This window comes from Strix aluco, chromosome 25 (genome assembly GCF_031877795.1).
Source record: "Strix aluco isolate bStrAlu1 chromosome 25, bStrAlu1.hap1, whole genome shotgun sequence".
In the NCBI taxonomy this organism is placed as follows: domain Eukaryota; kingdom Metazoa; phylum Chordata; class Aves; order Strigiformes; family Strigidae; genus Strix; species Strix aluco.
This window is the reverse complement of record NC_133955.1, coordinates 8,294,198-8,300,239: the sequence shown is the minus strand read 5'-3', so window position 1 is coordinate 8,300,239 and position 6,042 is coordinate 8,294,198.

The following is a 6,042-nucleotide window of genomic DNA, read 5'->3' as shown; positions in this document are numbered from 1 at the left end:
AAAGATGCTGCCCTGCACCAGTTAGCCCCGGTGGTCATTAACGTTGGCAGCGGGGAGGACTGGTCAGAGCTCATTTACCTGAAAACCAACTTCTGCCTCCAAAAAAAAAGTGTGATGGGCCCGGCAAGCAAGGAGCGGTACTGTATGGTGACAGACGGACGGACAGACAGCCGGCCCCGGTCCTGCGGCACTCTCCTGCTCAAAGTGGGACCTTGGCTCCAGTGTCAACCCACCACGCTGGAGGGTCTCCTGGAGCCAGGATCTGCTGAGACACCGGTACCGGCCCAGCCCCAGCTCTGCTGAGACCCTCGAGCCCAACGCAGGGGACCCCGACCTGGGGCAGCCGGTTCCCAACCACCGGGCCCAACCCACCCCCCCGGGCCCCCCCGAACACGGCTCTGCAGGTGCTGCTGGGACAACCGGCAGCAACAGGCTGTGAAGTGCCGACAGGCAGCAAAAGCAAGGGTTGAATTTTCACAGTTGCTGCCAGTAGTGAGTCCCACAACCTCAGGACAGCTGAGAGAAGAGGCTGGAATTACACACAACTCATTTTCTGTGCTTTACTCAAAACTGTTTGCATATCAGTGAAAGCCTTTGGTTTTTGAAGACCGCTCAGTTTACTCCCAGACCTTTCAAGCTCAGCTGGAGGCACTGAACGATTTCCAAGACCAATCTGAGTTACAGATCAATGACAGCTGTTCAGGCAAACCACGTGTGGGCAGTTTGCAGCTCTCCCAGCCATTTTCTCTTCATGAGCTCACTGAAGCCTTCGTGCGTCCCCTCTCCCCACCCGCCCTCGCAAAGGGCTCTGCCGAAGGCCCGGGGAAGTGCCACGCTGGGGCCGGCATCGCCAGGCACCTGCTGGCCCCGGGTTTGTACAAGCCCCGCAGCCTCCGAGCGCGGCAGGAGCAGCATCTCCCCCTCCGCACATCCAGAGACACCCCGGGCCACCACCCAGCCGGGTCCCTCGCTGCCACCCAGCACCCTCGCCCAGGGCTTTGCTCTCAGCCTGTGCTGCTTCCCAGAGCCCCGGCTCCGGCTCCTCCAGGGCTCCTGACCAGCCTCACCTGACCCGTTTTCCTTCCTCTGATCCAAGCGGGTTTCGAGCAAACCCCAGCACCTCCGCAGCACCCCACAGCAGAGGTTTCCATTTTTCCCTAGGAGAGGATGCAGGGCAGGGACGGTCCCCCCACTGCGGAAGGCTTCTCTCCCCTTCACGCGTCCGCAGCAGAAACCTGGACCTGTCCCTCTTTAATCTTGGTTTGATTTATAACAGCTCCAGATCAGGGGAACCAGTTGGTGCTGGAGAAAGCAGAGTGCAGGGCCCGGCCCCAGGCAGGCTCCCCCCAGCACGGTCCCTCCTGGTGCTGGCAGAGGCAGATGCCCCAAGGGCACCCACCAGCTCCTGGGGGACACTAGACCTTGGCCGCTTGCCTGGGGCACCCAAAATGCACACGGGGAGCCAGGGGAAAGTACCCTGGCTTTAAGAGGCCCATGGTAAGAATAGGTTTCTCTGATATTTTATCTAAGGCAACAGAGTTCTTTTTTCCCCCTTTTAAGAGTAAAAATTGCCATATGTTAAATTCCAATTAATTAGTCTTGGTTGCTCAAAAGAAAAGGGAAAAGCTCTACAAGATTAACCCAAACCCCAGTAATAAGATATTAAGGAAATACAAGCATCTCATTCTTCAGATCAGAGGGGAATAATAATAATGGCAAAAATCAATATGAAACTAAATTAAATCTGCCGTGTATATTCATCAGGTGATTTGATAGAGAGTCTGCCAATTCAGGTCTCTATTGCTATGATAAGTAAATATAAACCTATTACTTTTCAGATCACAAAGTTGTAATGGAAATGATCAAGAGCAAATGCAATCAAAACTACCTTTCACACCAGCTAAATTCCAATTAAATTAAGCCAGATTATTCAATAAGGAAGCCCACAAAAATCAAGCTCTTTATTGATGTAATGGTTCAGAAATACAAACTTGCTGCTTTCCAGATCACAGCATTTCAATGCAGGGGAAGAATTAAGACTTCAGTAAAACTGATTTCATTTACATTCCGCTGGAGGTGAGCACAGTAATTCCTCCTCCCCCTGACTTCTCGTTCGCCTGCCCAGCAGCAGCCTTCAGCTCTGCTCTCCCCGCTGGCTGTGAGACTCCCAGGAGCCCGTTATTTTACCGGGGGGGCAGGGAGGGGAAGACTTCTTAGTATCCATAACAAGTGTGGCAAGGAAAAGAGCTGCACTAGAAAACCTTAGTGATGAACATCCCCACTACCCTGTAAGAAATCATTTCCCCTTAGACTGGACGGCTGGCCCCTACCTGGGACCCCTCTGTACTCTCCAGATGACCAACCGGCTTTTCTTCAGGAAGAAAACTCGGGGTTTTCGACAAGGACTTGGGTCAGATGGTCATGCTGAGGCAGCTGGGCTCACCAGAAGGCTTTAAATCCTCAGTGCAATCAATTTACCTGCAGCTGCTAATAGGCAGCAACACACAAATGATTTTATTAAAGCTGGAAGAGGCAGAACTCCTGACATTTTATTCCTGGGGAAGATTTGTCACACCCCATTTTCAGTGGGTCACTGAATTAAGATTCAAACGTACTTATCCCCTTCCTCTGAGGCAGCACAGGTGCCTCCGGGCTGTCTCAGCACCCAGCTCTGAGGGTTTTGTTCCCTTTTCAGGAGGTTTGGCTGACAACAGGGCATCTCGGCGCGGATTCCTGGCAGCACGGCGGTGCAGGAGCCTGGGCACCCACCGCACAGGCAGGGACCAGTCCTCAGCCTCTGGGACGTGGATCTGAGCTTCCAATCTGAAAAATAAAATCCCTAAAGGCTCCATAAATTCCAGTTAGCCTTGTTATCGTACATTTGTTATTGTCCTTCCGTGCTCCTGCTGCCAGGTGATGTCATACGAGAGGCTCTGGAAGCCTGAGAGCAGAGTTCAGCACAAAGACCCCGCGGGTGACGCCGAAGGGGTGAGGCAGTTTCGGCAGCAGCAGAGGGGGAAAAGCCAAGTGACCCAAGGAGGGGAGAGGCGAGGGTAAAAGCCCGCAGGAATTGCACCAACTCGGGGTGATCTGCTCTGCAAAACACCGACTGCACCCACCTGCAGGGAGGTCACACACGGACCCGGGGCCGCAACGCTCCAGAGGCTCCTCGGCACTCGAGCAGGAGCAGGCACAGAATAAAGATGTGTGGTTGCAATCAAATTATCCCTTGAAAGAAATAACAATAAATTCTGAACTTCCCAATTACAGGGGACAGGCAAACCTTGGAAACCATTAAGAGCTGCTTCTTCTGTTGATGAATTATCCAGAGTGCACAGAGCTATTTGCTGAGCTTCACTGTATTACACTAATTATAAATTAATATATTGCTCATTACACAGTAAAGCTGTGCAGTCAACTAATGCACTGCTGCAAAGAGCCTATTTTAAAACATCCTCCAGTACTTTTATGATCTAGATGTTTAATTTACTTCTGTTCTGGCTTAAATGCCACCAACATGTCATTCTTTCACGAAGAAATATCTCTGGCTTCATCCTACCTCCTTTGGGGCTCAGCAACACAGAAGAATGATGAAACTTAAGGCTTTTTTAATGCTAAACAGTTGCATGAGAAATTAAGCAAAACAGCATAATTTAAGCCTAATTCCTGTGTTAGTAGTTTTTAAATCAGTGTTTATCCCAGCAGCAGGCTGGCAGGAGGTTATCGGTCCCTGTGCCAGTGCCCCCCGTGCACAGGGAGCTGCCCTGGTGAGCTCAGCTCCCCCCACCCTGCAGAGACAGGCAGAACCAGCAAGAGGGCTGCTCTTCTCAAGGAAAAATGGCTTTCTGAAAGGCATTAAAACCTCCTCTCCTTTGCAATAAGCTTTTCATTTAAAAAGGGCTTTGGAAAATTTTTCCTTCGGTCCTCCCCTAGAAATTAAAAGGAATAATTTTCATCACCATTTTCACACAGGTTTGTCCAGAAACAGAGGTGATGTCATACCCTTACATCTCCTCTATTCTGCACCGGCAAACCCCGGGCAATTGGGGAGGGAGGGGAGGACCTGGGAGCTCATCCTCTCCCTGGAGCCTGGGGCAGGGAGGCTCCAGCTGAAGGGGGGAAGGAAACACCAGTGTCCAGGTCCAGCAGAAACCCTCAAACGATGCTGAGCGATGCAGAAACCTGGTGTAGATCAGCCTGCGCAATCCCAACAGCTCTGGAGGCTGCAGGAGAAAGTCTCACCAGCTTTGTGCCCACTCGAGGAGAGTTTCTGCTCCGCTGCAGTCGCTCGGAGCAGCCCGGGGGTGAAGTGTGGAAGCAGAAGGCCGGTGGCTTTGGTAGGGATCACGCGGGACAGCAGGTCTGTCCCGTAAGGCATCGGAGGCTCCCGTGGAGCCGTGCCCTGTGCTCGGGCAGAGGGACACGTCCCAGGACAGAGACGTCGGGGCAGGAACCCCCGAGGGGCGGGAAGGGCAGAGGGCAGATGGCCAGCGCCGCGTTTACTGGCATCGGCCTCCCCAGGCCGGGAGTCCGGAACTGCCGGTGTCCCGGGGCACAGGGCTCCTGCCAGGCAGCCCGGGAGGGGGAACACCGCCCCGACAAGGAGGAAACATCACTTTGTCCCGGCAGGAGGGATGAATAGGAGGAAGCGTAGCCCTCTGTCTTGGAAACCCGTCAGCAGCACTGCATTGTTCCAGGGAGCATTCTTGCAGTGTGTTTTTATGTCAGACCATTCTTTCTGTGCAGCGCTTGGCGTAAAGGAAACAACAAATACCAAACGGGCTCAGCCCTCCAGAGAAGTCATTTTGGAAACTGCCATTTCCTTCTTTCCAAGGAAAGCATCCCTGTGACTCAGCAGTACAGGGCTGAGCGGCAGCCTGATGCAGGAGAGAAACATTCCCTGGAGAAACCGGTGATTTTCAGCCTTAATAACACAAAGGATATTGCACTCTCGATATCCGAGCCCCCCCGCGGGAGCGGCAGCAGGACAGGGATGCTGTAAGGGGGAGGGTGTCTGGGGCAAAGAGAGAGGACCCAGGGCTGCTGGCAAGGGATGGGGGGGCTGCTGGCCTCCAGGCTACCACAGCGGCTCCCAGTCCAACGCTGCCCACCACAGCTCCCAGCCATACTGGGGCAGCCCCGGGGCCCCCCCGCTGCCCCCGCCCCGGGCTGCCAGAGCACACACAGCCAGAAGGCACCGGGGAGCCAGGAGGGGAGAGATGGGCCCAGCACCAGAAATAGGAGCAATGTGTAACCTGTGCGTGTGCCAGGGCTGCGAACCCAGCCAAACCGCGGGGCTCCCCGGCCCCCCCCGCCGTGACGAGCCCCGCAGCAGCTGACAGGGAGCTGCACCGAGCCGAAGGAGCCGAGGAATAATTTGTAGGAGGCAGCTGGACGCCCCGTCCCTGCCACCCCCCCGCCAAGGGAAGGGCCGGCGGGTTTTATTTTCGGTGCAGGCACCCACCGGCAGATTTTTCAGCCCACGGTGGGGGGTCGGGGCCGGCCCCGGGGCCGTAGCGCAGCCTGTGGCGCCATCCAGCGCCACCTCGGGTCCCTGCAGCCCCCCCCCCCCCCGTCGCTGCGCACCCCCGGACAGAGCTCGGTCCCCTCGCGTTGGCTCCCTGCCCCTCCCGGGCCGGGGGGACTATTAATAGCCCGGCATGGCTGTGGTGGGGTTGGGTGTCCCTGGGGAGCGCTGGGAGGGGGGACAGAGCCCCCGCCACTGCCAGGGGACGTTGTATCCGAGTAAGTGGCTCTGCCGTCCCGTCCCCCCGGGGCTGACAGCGGCGGCCCGCCCCCCCCCAGCTCCCGGGGTGACCCTCCTCAGGGGCTGCCCCTCTGCCCGGGCCGGGGGGGGCCCTGCGGGGCGATGCGCGTACGCGCTGCGGCGCTGAGCTGTCACGAGGCCCCCGGCCTTTCTCCTTCTCTTTCTCCTTCTCTTTCTCCTTCTCTTTCTCCTCCTCCTCCTCCTCCTCCCCCCGGCGGGGCGGGGCGGGGCGGCGGGCTGGGTTGAGCTGGGCCGGGCTCAGCTGGGCCGGGCTG